The sequence below is a fragment of the Phyllobates terribilis genome, unplaced genomic scaffold (assembly GCF_046119375.1).
Source record: "Phyllobates terribilis strain yellow unplaced genomic scaffold, ASM4611937v1 Scaffold_5__5_contigs__length_657084704, whole genome shotgun sequence".
Taxonomy (NCBI): Eukaryota; Metazoa; Chordata; class Amphibia; order Anura; family Dendrobatidae; genus Phyllobates; species Phyllobates terribilis.
The window spans coordinates 479690693-479705354 of record NW_027362765.1 but is presented as its reverse complement, the minus strand read 5'-3'; the positions used below and the strand labels follow the sequence as shown (position 1 = coordinate 479705354).

General features: G+C 45.1%; 1 protein-coding gene across 1 annotated transcript in view; it reads right to left on the bottom strand.

Moving 5' to 3' along the window:
- Positions 1 to 14662, bottom strand: part of PCDH15 (protocadherin related 15) — a 2836044-nt gene that overhangs the window by 1510897 nt on the left and 1310485 nt on the right. The window lies entirely within an intron of this gene.

Genomic DNA, 14662 nt, shown 5'->3' with positions numbered 1-14662 from the left:
CCTTCCTGGACAGAGACGTAGTACTGGAAGCACGTCAACAACTGCATACTCAACCACAACTCTGCCTCTGACCACAAGTCGTAGTGGCTCTTCAGGTCGCATGGGCTCTAATCCTTGCATAGCCTGGGCATTTATTCAGATCGATCAGGATGACCCAACTCGTGTTATCTGTAATATTTGTCAGCAAAAGCTAAGTAGAGGCCAAAAAATACATAGTTTGAGTACTTCATGCATGAACCGGCACATGGACATGAAGCATAAGTTGCAGTGGGAAGCTCACTGTGCTACAATGCGGCCTAGCAGGCTGGGCCAACCACCGTCTGCCCCATCTTGTGCATCCGCGGCCTCTTCATCCTCTGTTACTGGGGGGACAGCAGTCACACATGTTTTTGGTTGGACGCAGACGTGCCACCTCTTTACCTGCAACAGCCAGTGTGATTGGCAGGTCGTCAGTTCATTGGGAAGTGGAAACACCTGCTGGTGTTGAGCGCTCTCTGACATCGAGAGCACCACCTTTGGATCAAGGCAACCTTACATGTCCGACTGCATCTTCCTCACAGACCGGCAGTTTGCCCGGGACACCCTACTCAACCCCTTCAAAGCACAACAGCCAGCCCTCGGTCCCTCAGATGTGGAAAAGTAAAAGACAATTTCCTCCTAGCCATGAGAAAGCTAAGAGGTTGAATTTCACCATCTGCAAGCTGTTGGCTACAGAAATGCTGCCTTTCCGCCTGGAGGACACAGTGGATTTTCGAGACCTTATGTCCGTCACAGTGCCCCAGTACCAGATGCCCAGTCGGCACTACTTCTCAAAGAAAGGTGTGCCTGCGCTCCACCAGCATGTCACACACAACATCACCGCTTCTTTGAGAAACTCTGTGTGTGACAGGGTGCATTTCACCACAGACACTTTGACGAGTAGGCATGGACAGGGGCGTTACATGTCGCTGACTGGGCACTGGGTAACTATGGTGACAGCAGGACAAGGGGCTGCTGTCCAAGTCTTACCATCCCCACGAGTTTTGTGTCAATCCTCTTTATCTCGAAGTTCCTCCACTGCTTCTGCCTCCTCAACCTCCTCTCGGTCCTCCACCTGCACCCAAAGCCTGTCTGGTAATGCCACAAGTTTTCTAACTGCGCAGAAGGAATCCTGCACACCTCCTTACTATGCAGACAGCAGGGCTCAATGGCATCAGTGTTTACTTTGAAATGTCTGGGAAATGTGAGTCACACAGCTGAGGACTTGTGGTCAGCTCTGGAGACCCAGTTTCATGAATGGTTGTCTCCACTGGACCTGCAACCAGGGAAGGCCGTGTGCGACAATGCTGCAAACCTGGGTGCGGCCCTTCGCCGGGTCAATGTCACACACGTGCCTTGTATGGCTCACGTGTTGAACCTGGTTGTCCATAAATTTTTATCCCACTATCCCGAACTAGATGGCCTTCTGCAGAGGGCACTGTCGATGTGTGCTCACTTCCGCCGTTCGCATCCCGCAGCTCAGCGACTTACATCTCTAAAGAAGTCGTTGGGCCTGCCACTTTACCGGCTAAAATGCGATGTGCCTACCCGGTGGAATTCAACTCTGCACATATTGCAGCGACTGTGGCAGCACCGACAAGCCCTGGTGCAATACGTTCTGACGTATAGCCTGGGCCAACGAGATCCAGAGGTGGGGCAAATCACGCTGGAGGAGTGGTCTCAGATCAGGGACCTAAGCACCCTTCTGCACAGATTTGAAATGGCGACGAAGATGTTTAGTGCTGACGATGCCATTATCAGCATGACTATTCCGGTGACTTACATGCTGGAGCACATGCTAAACAGAATTCAGAGTCAGGTGGTGGCACAAGAGGAGGTGGAGGAAGTAGAGGAGGAGGAGTTGTATGAGGAAGGGCTAACATCTGCAAGGTCCAGATGGTCGGCAGCACCAAGGCGGCAGGCATGTGAGGGTGGGGGAGATGGTTTTACCAGGGCGCATGGTAGCAGCCAAACTAGTGAGGAAGGTGCAGGAGCCCAGGAAGGAGTGGAGGACGAACTGATGGAAGACTCATCAGATGAGGGAGACCTTGATCACATTTCTGTTGTGCGAGGTTGAGTGGAGAGGACAGAGGAAGAAAGCATGATTGTTACCTCGCCACCAACACAACAGGGACTTGGTACTACTGGATGCGCAACACACATGAGTGCCTTCTTGCTGCACTACCTGCAACATGACCCTCGAATTGTGAGAATTAGAAAAAATCCTGACTACTGGGTTGCCACACTGTTAGATCCCCGGTACAAAAGTAAATTTGCAGAAATTATTCCTGCCATAGAAAGGGATGCACGCATGCAAGAGTATCAGCAGAGACTGTTGCAGAATCTTACATGTGCTTTTCCACAAAACACCAGTGGAGCACGTAGTGAATCTCACAGATCCAACTTGCCAACCGTGGGACCGTCGAGTGTTCAGCACTCAAACCGTAACAGAAACACAGTATCTGCTGGTAACATCAATTTTGCAGAATCATTTCACCACTTTTTTAGCCCATCCCTTGCAAGGCCACAGGAGACAAGAAGTCTGACACATAGTCAACGCCTAGAGAAGATGGTACAGGAGCATCTCCAAGTAAACATTGAAGCCATGACTGTGTCACTGGACCCTTGCTCTTTTTGGGCTTCCAATCTGGATTAATGGCCGGAGCTAGCCACTTACGCCTTGGAGATCTTGTCATGCCCCGCAGCCAGGGCTCTGTCTGAATGTGTGTTCAGCGCTGCTGGTGGTGTGCTGACAGATAAGCGCACGCGGCTCTCCACTGATAATGTAGACAGACTCACGTTCATAAAGATGAACAAATCATGGATCCAAAACGACTCTTCTACCCCTGTGTCATCCTGGGAAGAGTAAAAGCTTGATGATTGGTTAAAATCACCTCACCAACCGTTTTAAGCTTTCAAATTACTAATCATGTTTATCTGTATCTTGGCTGGAAAAAAATTTGGGCTTTGTAGCAGTGTGCAGTACTGATTCTATTAGGCCATCTATAATAAGCTCCACCAGATTTAAAATTACTAATCATGTTTATCTGTATCTTGGCTGGAAAATAATTTGGGCTTTGTAGCAGTGTGCAGCACTGATTCTATTAGGCCATCTATACTAAGCTCCACCAGATTTAAAATTAGTAATAATTTTTAGCTGCATCTAGCCCGGAAAATAATTTTGGGGCTCCGAGATGCGCAAGACACATAAGTGCCTTCTTGCTGCACTACCTGCAACATGACCCTCATATTGTCAGAATTCAAAGTAATCCTGACTACTGGGTTGCCACACTCTTAGATCCCCCAAACTTTTCGATCAACTTTTCATTTTAATAAAGACCAAAAAAATGGTCATTTTTGAAATTATAAGCATTAGCAGGTTATTAGAAACTGAAATCAAACAGTTTTCAACTCAAAACTTTATTTTAGGTGATGTTACATTTTCACAAAGGACCCCTTCTTCAAAATGAGCTTCTGAACTCTCTCGTCCATTGAATTTGTCAGGTTTTGGATGGTTTCTGCTTCAATTGTTATGCATGAGGACAGAATACCCTCCCAGAGCTGTTGCTTAGATGTGAACTGCCTCCCGCCATCATAGACACTCCTTTTGATGATGCTCCAGAGGTTCTGAATGGGGTAGAGGTCAGGGGAGCATGGGGGTCACACCATAAGTTTGTCCCCTTTTATGCCCATATCAGCCAGAGATGCAGATGTTTTATGTGCAGCATGAGATGGTGCATTATCATGCATAAAAATGATCTTGCTGTGGAATACACGGTTCTTCTTCTTGAACCATGGCAGGAAGTGCTGTTTGACAAACTCCACATACATTATGGAGTTCATCTTTACCCCTTCAGGGATCCTAAAGGGGCCGACAATCTCTCTCCCCATGATTCCAGCCCAAAACATTACTCCACCTCCTCCTTGTTGGCGCTGTAGCCATGCATGCGTGGGGTGTCCATCAACCAGCCATCCTCCACTCCATCCATCTGGACCATCGAGCGTTGTACGGCACTCATCGGTGAACAAAACAGTTTTGAAATCAGTCTTCATGTAATGTTTGGCCCACTGAAGCCGTTTCTGCTTGTGTGAAATGGATAGAGGAGGTCGACAGGATGGCGTATGCACAGCTGCAAACCTCTGAAGGACCCTGCATCTTGTTGTTCGCGGGACGTTGGAGGCACCAGCAGCTTCAAAAACTTGTCTGCTGCTATAACAAGGCTTTTTTGCCACTGCTCTTTTAACCTAACGTAATTGCCTGTAGGAAAGAGTCCTCAATTTGCCCTTATCAGCACGCACACGTGTGTACTGTGAATCAGCTACATACTTCTTGATTGCCAAGACACTTCATCCTGATCATCGCACAATGTTGATTGTAGTCATGCCTTGACCTAAACACTCCACAATTTGTTGCTTCTCAGCAGCCGACACATCCTTTTTCTTTCCCATTTTGGCAGAAAATGTAGGCTGCTTAATAATGTGGGACAGCCTTCTTAAGTAGTCTTGCCTTTCATTGGACACACCTGCCATACTAATTAGCACAGGTGTCTGCAATTGCTTACAGTGATGTAAAGAACCCTGACACACATCATCATCAATGAGTTTAACTGACAAACAAACAAATTCTTCCCTTATCACTCCTAAACACTTTTTGCATAATAATTTGGAACACAGTGTACATGTGCTTTTCCACAAAACACCAGTGGTTCGCGTAGTGAATCTTACAGTTCTAACTTGCCAACCGTGGTCTGTATGGAGTTGTTCAATAAAGGGCCCAAAATTAAGATAACATAGATGGGAGAGGTCTCTATGAATAGGAATTCCTAAGAATTTGATACCCTGTGAGGGCCAGGCAAAGGGAAAATTGGACTGGATGGAATCCTGTATGGATTTGGGGAGGGAGACATCGAGGGCCTCAGACTTCGCTGCATTGATTTTAAAATTTGACCATGTAACAAAGTGATCTATTTCAGCCATAACAGCATGGATGGATATATGTGATTGAGTGAAATATACTAGGACATCATCAGCAAATAGAGAGCACTTGTACTCGGTGCCTCTCACCTCAATCCACCTAATATTGGGGTTATGGCGAATTGATGAGAGCAGGTGCTCCATCACTAGGATGTATAAAAGAGGGGACAGAGGACATCCCTGCCTTGTCCCATTGGTGATTGTGAAAGGTGATGAAAATGTTCTGATGCACCCCCTGGGCCTTGGGAAACCCGGAGCCGGACCCTTTTTGGTGGATGCTGGTGGTTGTAGTCTCTGTGGTGGCGACCCGGTTCCATTTCTCAGGGCGGTCAAACCCGTGGCGGAACTATTTATGTGGTTTTGATGTTTAAATGTCCGACTTCGCCACCCTTGGATTGCGGTCAGAGTGATCCGCCGCAGCAGGGCAGACCGCTGAGGCTGGTGTTGTGGGTGCAGCAGAGCGTAGCATAACTCCCCACGGGAGGAGTATAGCCTCAGGGCAGTGTATGCGGAGGATGGGGGTGATGATGCAGGGCAGCAGCAGTAATGACACGGAGTCAGTGATGCAGTCCAGGGCCTTTACTCACAGTTCTTATTATCCAGACCACGTCTGCAGGTAACGGCTGCCCATGTCATACTGTGCTCACCAGGTGAGGGGCTCAGACAACTGCCAGATAACTTTGGAGCGCTTCACAGGACCCCCTTTGTGTGTCTTTTGTCTGGCCTTTCTTACCAACGCTTCTGTCCGGCTGCCTCGGGCCTCCTCTTTGTAAACTTGGCGCCAGTTTCCCTGACCCTATGTGGTGCCTTCCTAGCGGGTGTAGCGAGGGGCTGCGCCACATAAAATGTCAGAGCCTCCGGTTTCTAGCTGAGGGTCGTTTCCTGCCTCCACTAGTTTCGGGGACCCGTCTCCCCCTTTGGCCCGACCCCTCCACGCAGGTGGATTCGGGCGTGCGGTGGCGACTCGTCCGTCTGCACCCCTGGGATCCCTTCGTTCCTCGTTCCTGGAGCCTTCTCCGCTCCTCATCCTTCCTTCTCCCTCTTCCAGGCCTGGGCCTCTGTTACTAGGCCCGCCTCCGGAGCAGAGCTCATGCAGAGCCCCTGCTCCCTGTCACTTCTGCTCAGACTTCTCTGCACTGAAATAAGATGGTGCCCACCTTTTATACTCCCTTCTCAATGCACCCAGGAACTGCTTCCTCCCTACTCCTGCACTACAGGGTTCCCCTTTCTCAGTGTTTCCTCCCCCCACTCCAGCCAGGGACAGGGACTGTCATGCCCATCTCAGGGGCATATTGGTCGCCCTGCCCCACGGCAATGTGGTGTAATGCATGCAGGTGTCGGGTCCTGATCCACACTCCATCCTTACCTGAGAGTGAGATATCACACCTCTGGGTGAGGTGCAATACCTCTGTAGCAACCGAGCCCTCAGGGTGCTACAGTTCCATTTATCTTTAGCCTAGGTGACGTATTGCGATACAGGGCCGTGATTTTGGCTATAAAAGGGTCCCCTAGACCCCTACCCCAAGCTTTTTAAGAGAATCATATATGGCGTGCCAGGAGACTCTATGGAATGCTTTCTCAGCATCCAACGAGAGTATCTAATTACAAATTTTTAACTGCATCTAGCCCAGGAAATACTTTGTGCCTAGTAGCAGTGTCTGCTAGTCAGCGGATTATTCCGGCTGTTAAGCAAGCTGCACCACCTGTAGTTTGGACACTTAATTTTTTCAAAGGAAATGCTTCGGGACCACAGGATACTCAGTGAAGAGCATCAGGAGGCACCCCAAGGCATAGGGGCTGGGACTGGCAGTAGGTTGCCTTGCGGTGGACAGCCGAGCTCGATCCTTATAAAAGCTTTTTAACTGCAGCAGCTTTAGTGGACGCTACTGGAGCTGGAATTACGCGGCTGCTGGCATGAGACTTGCCCTCCAATAGATCCTTGTAAATGGATTTAAAGTGCATTCATTCAAATTAGAGAGACAATTTAAATTAAATAGCTTAGAGCTGCCTCCACCACAGGGGGGCTCGCTCGACCCACCAGCGGACAGGCACCAGTATTGGGAGAGGGGGGCTGGCCGTCAGGGTTCACCGCGGCTCTGGCACAAACCCGGAGACACGGAGGTGGCACGGTCAGGAGCGGACTGGCCGTGTCGGCTTCTCACTTTTTGGATTTTAGAAGGGCATGACATGCCTATATCTGTGTCTCCCCCTCCTTTTACTCCTCCACCTCTTTTCTTTTCGCATGACTATATGTACTTGTCACTTTTCCATGTGTTAGTTGTGTCTTCTGAGCAGTTTGTCAGCTTTTGTACACCTTTGAAGGTGTTTTCTATGTGTTTCTATGTGATTTTGTTTGCCTGCCATTGGTATTAACGGTGTTCGAAGGTGTTCGACGAACAGTTCGACGAACAGTTCGGCGAACACACATGTGTTCGACGAACCGAACCGAACTCGAACACTACGGGGGTGGCTCAACACTAGTCACCTGTAAAAGAAGCAAACCATGTTAGGATAACAAGTCCGGTCTTATGTATCTTGCCAAACACATGGATCGCCATCTCCCTCTCCTCTGAACTTCCGTTTCTGACAGTCCTGCTCTTGCTGCTTCCGTGGCCGTGCCTATGCCAAATGAGTGTGTCCCGTAATCTTTGGGGTGGTTCCCTGCCGATGTTATGCATTTATTAAATATATCTTGGAACTGGTATCTTGATAACGGCGTTCCATCAATGTGTGATAGGAAGAAATTACTTTGTGATCTGATGGTTAGATATGTTTTCACTATTGTTACCCGACTCAGTGTACCGTTTGTGGGTTGTAGAAGAACCCAAGTGCCCCTGCCCACTGGAACCATTTTCGATTTGTGTATGCGTAGACGTATTGCATTATTGGCTATGACTACGTCCTGGTGAAATAAGCCTCCACTGGTGGTAATTTTGGATTGAGGGACTAATTCGCTTAGGCATAGCGCCCCGAAGAAGGCGATCACAAATGCAGTAGACAGTAGTGTTGCTTCAAATTGTGAGTGTCATGTTAATGGTGTTAGGGATATGATGTGAGAAATCAGTTTTAGTGACACGGGACGGGACGTCTACACTCCTGACTTGGCTGACCCCTTTTCCACCCTTTTATGGATTGTCTGATGATGAATCTTTGTCACATCTCCCCAATTCAGTAGTTGGAAGTGAAATGCTACTCCGGTCAGACACCGCTGCGCTGACGCCCCAGATATGCCCCTCATCATTAGCTGGTGGAGAAATTCTATGGTGACTTGTGATCTGGCTTGTTCACATTGGTCAACCCGTCTGCCAGCTACTAGTCGTGTCCACTCTTCCCATGCCTTACCGTATGCTTGCCACGACGACGGGGCAACTGACGCTCTGATTAATGGCATCAACTAGTCGCCACTAGATCCCATAGGGAAGGTGGGCAACTGTTGCCCGATGGGTGAGCGTTGTGGAAGAGCTCTGTGAAAATCTGCCAATTGAATTGGTATAACGCGTTAGCAGCAGCTTTAGAACCCTCAGCATAGTGGCTAGCGCGGACCCATACATTGTGTTTTAGGCACAGGAATGCTAGCCTGGGTAGTAGGCCTAGCACTGGGAGAGACGATGATGCCATCTTATTAGTGCAGTTCGCTAGGCTGGTGTTTTTTGTTATGAAGCGTATATTTTTGTAAGCCAGGAGCGCGCCCCATATTTCTATTGCTACCACTATTGGGAAGAAAAATTATTTTCAGGGCTAGAAGCAGCTAAAAATTATTATTAATTTAAAAGCTGGTGGAGCTTGGTATAGATGGCCTAATATAATGAGTCCCACACACTGCTTGAAGGCCAAATATTTTTTCAGAGGTAGATGCAGAAAAAAACATATTCAGTTTGCAACCTGATGGAGGTCAGTATAGATGGACTAATAGAACAAGTCCCACAGACTGCTAGAAGGCCAAATATTTTTTCAGAGCTAGATGCAGATAAAAATTATTTTGAATTTGCAACCTGATGGAGGTCAGTATAGATGGACTAATAGAACAAGTCCCACACACAGCTAGAAGCCCAAAAAATTTTTCAGAGGTAGATGCAGAAAAAAATTATATTCAGTTTGCAACCTGATGGAGGTCAGTATAGATGGACTAATAGAACAAGTCCCACACACTGCTAGAAGGACAAATTTTTTATTTCAGAGGTAGATGCAGAAAAAAATTATATTCAGTTTTCAACCTGATGGAGGTCACTATAGATGGACTAATAGAACAAGTCCCACACACTGCTAGAAGGACAAATATTTTTTCAGAGCTAGATGCAGACAAAAAATTATTTTGAATTTGCAACCTGATGGAGGTCAGTATAGAGGGACTAATAGAACAAGTCCCACACACTGCTAGAAGGCCAATTATTTTTTGAGAGCTAGATGCAGAAAAAAATTATATTCAATTTGCAACCTGATGGAGGTCAGTATAGATGGACTAATAGAACAAGTCCCACACACAGCTAGAAGCCCAAATATTTTTTCAGTGTTAGATGCAGAAAAAAATTATATTCAGTTTGCAACCTGATGGAGGTCAGTATAGATGGACTAATAGAACAAGTCCCACACACTGCTAGAAGGCCAAATATTTTTTCAGAGCTGGATGCAGAAAAATATTATATTCAATTTGCAACCTGATGGAGGTCAGTATAGATGGACTAATAGAACAAGTCCCACACACAGCTAGAAGCCCAAATATTTTTTCAGAGGTAGATGCAGAAAAAAATTATATTCAGTTTGCAACCTGAAGGAGGTCAGTATAGATGGACTAATAGAACAAGTCCCACACACTGCTAGAAGGCCAAATATTTTTTCAGAGCTAGATGCAGACAAAAAATTATTTTGAATTTGCAACCTGATGGAGGTCAGTATAGAGGGACTAATAGAACAAGTCCCACACACTGCTAGAAGGCCAATTATTTTTTGAGAGCTAGATGCAGAAAAAAATTATATTCAATTTGCAACCTGATGGAGGTCAGTATAGATGGACTAATAGAACAAGTCCCACACACAGCTAGAAGCCCAAATATTTTTTCAGTGTTAGATGCAGAAAAAAATTATATTCAGTTTGCAACCTGATGGAGGTCACTATAGATGGACTAATAGAACAAGTCCCACACACTGCTAGAAGGCCAAATATTTTTTCAGAGCTAGATGCAGATAAAAATTATTTTGAATTTGCAACCTGATGGAGGTCAGTATAGATGGACTAATAGAACAAGTCCCACACACAGCTAGAAGCCCAAAAATTTTTTCAGAGGTAGATGCAGAAAAAAATTATATTCAGTTTGCAACCTGATGGAGGTCAGTATAGATGGACTAATAGAACAAGTCCAACACACTGCTAGAAGGCCAAATTTTTTATTTCAGAGGTAGATGCAGAAAAAAATTATATTCAGTTAGCAACCTGATGGAGGTCACTATAGATGGACTAATAGAACAAGTCCCACACACTGCTAGAAGGACAAATATTTTTTCAGAGCTAGATGCAGACAAAAAATTATTTTGAATTTGCAACCTGATGGAGGTCAGTATAGAGGGACTAATAGAACAAGTCCCACACACTGCTAGAAGGCCAATTATTTTTTGAGAGCTAGATGCAGAAAAAAATTATATTCAATTTGCAACCTGATGGAGGTCAGTATAGATGGACTAATAGAACAAGTCCCACACACAGCTAGAAGCCCAAATATTTTTTCAGTGTTAGATGCAGAAAAAAATTATATTCAGTTTGCAACCTGATGGAGGTCAGTATAGATGGACTAATAGAACAAGTCCCACACACTGCTAGAAGGCCAAATATTTTTTCAGAGCTGGATGCAGAAAAATATTATATTCAATTTGCAACCTGATGGAGGTCAGTATAGATGGACTAATAGAACAAGTCCCACACACAGCTAGAAGCCCAAATATTTTTTCAGAGGTAGATGCAGAAAAAAATTATATTCAGTTTGCAACCTGAAGGAGGTCAGTATAGATGGACTAATAGAACAAGTCCCACACACTGCTAGAAGGCCAAATATTTTTTCAGAGCTAGATGCAGACAAAAAATTATTTTGAATTTGCAACCTGATGGAGGTCAGTATAGATGGACTAATAGAACAAGTCCCACACACTGCTAGAAGGCCAAATATTTTTTCAGAGGTAGATGCAGAAAAAAATTATATTCAGTTTGCAACCTGATGGAGGTCAGTATAGATGGACTAATATAACAAGTCCCACACACTGCTAAAAGGACAAATTTTTTCAGAGCTAGATGCAGACAAAAAATTATTTTGAATTTGCAGCCTGATGGAGGTCAGTATAGATGGACTAATAGAACAAGTCCCACACACTGCTAGAAGGCCAAATATTTTTTCAGAGCTAGATGCAGAAAAATATTATATTCAATTTGCAACCTGATTGAGGTCAGTGTAGATGGACTAATAGAACAAATCCCACACACAGCTAGTAGCCCAAATATTTTTTCAGAGGTAGATGCAGAAAAAAATTATATTCAGTTTGCAACCTGATGGAGGTCAGTATAGATGGACTAATAGAACAAGTCCCACACACAGCTAGAAGGCTAAATATTTTTTCAGAGCTAGATGCAAAAAAAAATTATATTCAATTTGCAACCTTATGGAGGTCAGTATAGATGGACTAATAGAATGATGCTATGCCCAAAAGGTTTTACTTCACTAGGTGCAGTAAAAAAAATTGGTATTCTATACACAGGCGGTGTAGCTTGCAACCCAGATAGGCTACTCCACTGACTAACACACTCTGCAGTAGGCCAAAAAGGATTAGCTTTGCTAGATTTAGCCAAATGCTGTGAAAAAAACTTGCACAGCACTGGCACAGACCTGCCTGGCAAAAACTGATAGGAACTGATGTAACTTAGTCCTCAAAAGGACTGCAATTACAATTAGTCTTTACTCCCACAACCTATCTATTTAAGAGCACAGACCTGCCTGATAAAAGTCATAGGAAATGCTGTAACCTAGTCCTTAAAAGGACTGCAATCACAACTATTCCCTACTCCCAAGCTATCTGTAGATTTGTGCGAAAATTGGCTTGAAATTAACAAGGTACAGCGCACACAGCAACAGCGGTGCTGTCTAACACGCCGCTGCAGCACTGAGAAACTGGGGGCGACGGGGAAAATGGCTGGGTCTTATAGGGCAAGGACATGTGACATACATGAAAAAAAGCACTTCGCTCCGTGTGTGCGCTGCTGATAGGCTGACAGATTGCACCTCCCCACTGTAAATGCGGGAAAGAGAAAAAAAAAATGGAGATCTTCATTATTCCTGCAGAGATCCATCCCCTGCCCCTCCCCCCGCCCCGCTGTACACTCAAACTGCGTATTAACATTCATTTTCATCATTACTGAGAAAAAATCCAGTTATGATTTTGGTGCACGAACAGTTATCGAACATAACCTCGAACAGCCGAATTTTTTTCAAATCGTTAGTGTTCGCCTAACGGCTTGAACACCGCCCAAAACAGCTCGAATTTGAGATTGGCGAACAGTTCGAGTCGAACAACGCTCATCTCTAGTCATTACTGTGGCCCAGCTCTATGTGTCTTTAAATTGTGGCAAGAGGATGCAGTATTGCTATGGCATGTATAATTGTCAATTTAAACTAGTAAAACAGGTATGAAAAAGTTAAACATATATTTTTTAAACTTTTTTTCAATTTTTTTTCCTTGGAATTGCAGCAGGCCAGTGTCAGTGCATCTGTATGCACAGTAAGGTGAGGGCTTATGGAGAGTGATGGTATTAGGAAGGGCAGCAAATAATCAATTTTCTCCAAGAAAAACTTCAATCACAGACTGAATTTCAGCATAAAGTACAGAGATTGGACGGCAGAGAATTGCGCTAAAGTTATTTTCTATGACGAAGCTTACCTCAATCTTTTAGAGACATCTGGAAGATTAATTGTCTGGATAAAAAAATGGTGAGTGCTACCATAAGTTCTGTGCCGTGCCAACTGTAAAGTATCCTGAGACCATTCATGTGAGATTTCTCTTTATGCAATATAGTGGGATAACTTACATTGTTTCCAAAAAACAGTGCCACAAATAACAAATGGTAACTAAACATCCTCCAAGAGCAAAATCTCATGACAATTCAGGAGCAATTGGATGATGAATAGTGATGAGTGAACGTTCTCGCCACTGCTCGGTACTCAACTGAGCATCACTGTGCTTAACGAGCTCGGCGAGTATTTCTGGGTTGCAGGTCCCCTCCCTGCATATTTGGCGCTCTTTAGAGACCCAATGAACATGCAGGAATTGCCTGCCATGCTCTGCAATGCCGTAGCCATGTTGGTTGTGGGCATTACAGTGATTGGCTGGTCGTATAACATCATCAGATCTATATAAGACCTGGCGCCGCCATGCTCATCACAGTGTATCCCGGAGTCAGGAAGAGTAGGGAGAGGTGCTGCTGCGTCAGGGAGAGATTTGCTTGTTTATAGTTAGTATAGGTATTCCACAACATATATACAGTACATATCCATCTGAAATAACAGTCCTTCTGAGGACTAATCCAGCTGCATATATTCAGTGGTGATAGTAGGAGTTAGGCAGGCAGGCAGTGTATGTGGCAGACTGCAGTGCATGATACAGCACAAGAGGGTCTATTGAACGTCCTGTCTGCTGCTGCTGTAATAGTTACAGATATTTGTAGACATAGCCCTAGATATCAGGGGCCAGTGCAATTTTTTTTTTTTTTTTAATCCTGGTGATTTGCTTAAAAAGCAATCCAGAGTACACCATTTTTCTGATCCATTTTATTCTCACTGCAGAATAAAGCTAGATCTGTTCCATATTTCAGCGATAAAAATCCAGAAATTTAAACTGAACAAGGAAAATATTGGCCTCCTTTTCCATTCTGTTGCAGTGTGCCGGTCAAGCTATTCACACTAGGTGTCTGTGAAGAATAGTATTAGCAAATTAAAGGACTGCTATTTAAAACCATGTTTCTCTGTCAGACATAACACCTATAAGAGTGTTCCAAAAGCAGCCATTTCTTCCATTTTCATTTTGTTGCAGTGTGTTGGTCAAGCTATTCACACTAGGTCTCTGTGTAGAATAGTATCAGTTAATTACTGGACTGGTATTTAAAATTGTGGTTCTCTGTCAGACGCATCACATATAACTGCTTTCCAAATTCAGCCATTTCTCGTGAATGTGGAAATTATTGCTTGGCAAATGACGGGTAAGTGGACGTGATGGTGATGGTGCACGCAGAGGCTAGGGGCGAGGATGTGTCCGTGGGCAAGCTGAAATTGTGCCATAACAAACACCCACATCTTGTCGCTCGACATTCCTGTCCCAATTACTAGGGGACCGCAGTACACCACTATTCAACCCAGAGCAGTGTGATAAGGTTGTTGGTTGGATAGCAGATAATGCTTTGTCATTTTGCCACCACCACCACCCTGTCTTCCACACGGTCAAGTCTCAGTAGCCGTTTGTCTGGATGGCATATTCCTCAGCCTGATCCTCCTTCTTCCCACCATGTCGAGTGCCCGGAGACAACTGATCTCACACTTGGACACTCAGAAGAGCTGTTCACTTTTCCATTTGTAGATTCGGGCCTCTTGCCCAGTCAGCTTCAAGCGAGTCAAGAGGAGAACGAGTGTAGTGATGCCCAAAT